Below are 1,283 nucleotides of genomic sequence, written 5' to 3'. Positions count from 1 at the left end.
TTCCTTCCTGTAAAACGTTACCTGAGAATGTGGTGAGGTCTGGAGAGCCCGTCTCATCGGGAGGGATCGAGTCTGATCCCGTGTCATAAGACTGAGTGAAAACAGATCTAACAGCAAGAAAATAGAAAGAGAATCTCTCTTTGAATACAACGAAATGATGAAAAACCTTGTGAATACTCAGATATTACATATATACAACAAAAGGATGAAAAACCCTGTGAATACTCAGACATTACATATATATATATATATGTATTTGTTTAGTTATCTATAGAGAAACTTTCCTGTATTTTTAAAATAGAAACTGAACAAGGGTCCAAAAACTTGACCCTCGATTTTCTCAAACATCATTTTTGGGGATAGCCCCCTTGTGCTTAAAAACGATCAAGTGAACCCCACTACATCTTGCTGCATGATTAAGCCACACATGGCATAAGATGGAGCAAGAAGCTAGAAATAGAAGAGGAAGTAGAATGTTCCATTCTGTTTGTCACAATAGAGATTCAGGAGTTTGTCTCCTGTGGGGGCTGGAGACCCCTTGCTGTGCTTCATATTCATTAATCAATGGAAAAACTCGATGAAATCCTCGCTGTGCTGACAGTATTGTTGTCTTCAATTTTCAGAAATTATGTGTAGTCAAACCATCCTTTCTTTCTCTTAAGTATTTTTGCTGGTGTGTTGCTATTCCAATTCCAAAATTACAATACAATGACAATGACAATGTTCTGCCTTACAATGCTATATATATAACTCTCATCAGGAGATGGGTGAGTGCTCTGGTGTGGTTGCTCTTTCCTATCAAACATCTGTCGTCCTTATCTCTCACCTCCTCCTTTTTGTTTGGTACTCTCTTGTAACACATAATGTATTCTTTGGCACTTATATTTTGACCTTATTGTGTTGCAAGTACCATAAAACTCGTACTAAAACTTAAACTAACTCTCATCTCTCAGTGACTCGGTCAGATCAGTGTCTATGGTGTAGCGGTCAAGTGCTTTGCTGTCGCACGCAGGAAACCGGAGTTGAATTCCCGAGTGGGGAGAAATTTTATCAAGTATATTTGTCATTCTACTGGGATGTGTATCCTCCTCCTCTCATCCCGGATTGGTCCTGAAAGGCACTCGGAAGCTCACCTCGATCCCAAATGGTTGATCTAGATTGTGACGATGGGGGCGCAAAAAATTAATGTGATGTAGCCTACATTGACATTGTCAACTCTGACCAGTGTCTGTGCTGGCAGCACTGTGGGGAAATCAAGCTGGAGGCATGCTTTATCCGGTGGG

This window comes from Aplysia californica, unplaced genomic scaffold (genome assembly GCF_000002075.1).
Source record: "Aplysia californica isolate F4 #8 unplaced genomic scaffold, AplCal3.0 scaffold01274, whole genome shotgun sequence".
NCBI lineage: Eukaryota > Metazoa > Mollusca > Gastropoda > Aplysiida > Aplysiidae > Aplysia > Aplysia californica.
Note: the sequence above shows the minus strand (reverse complement) of the source record.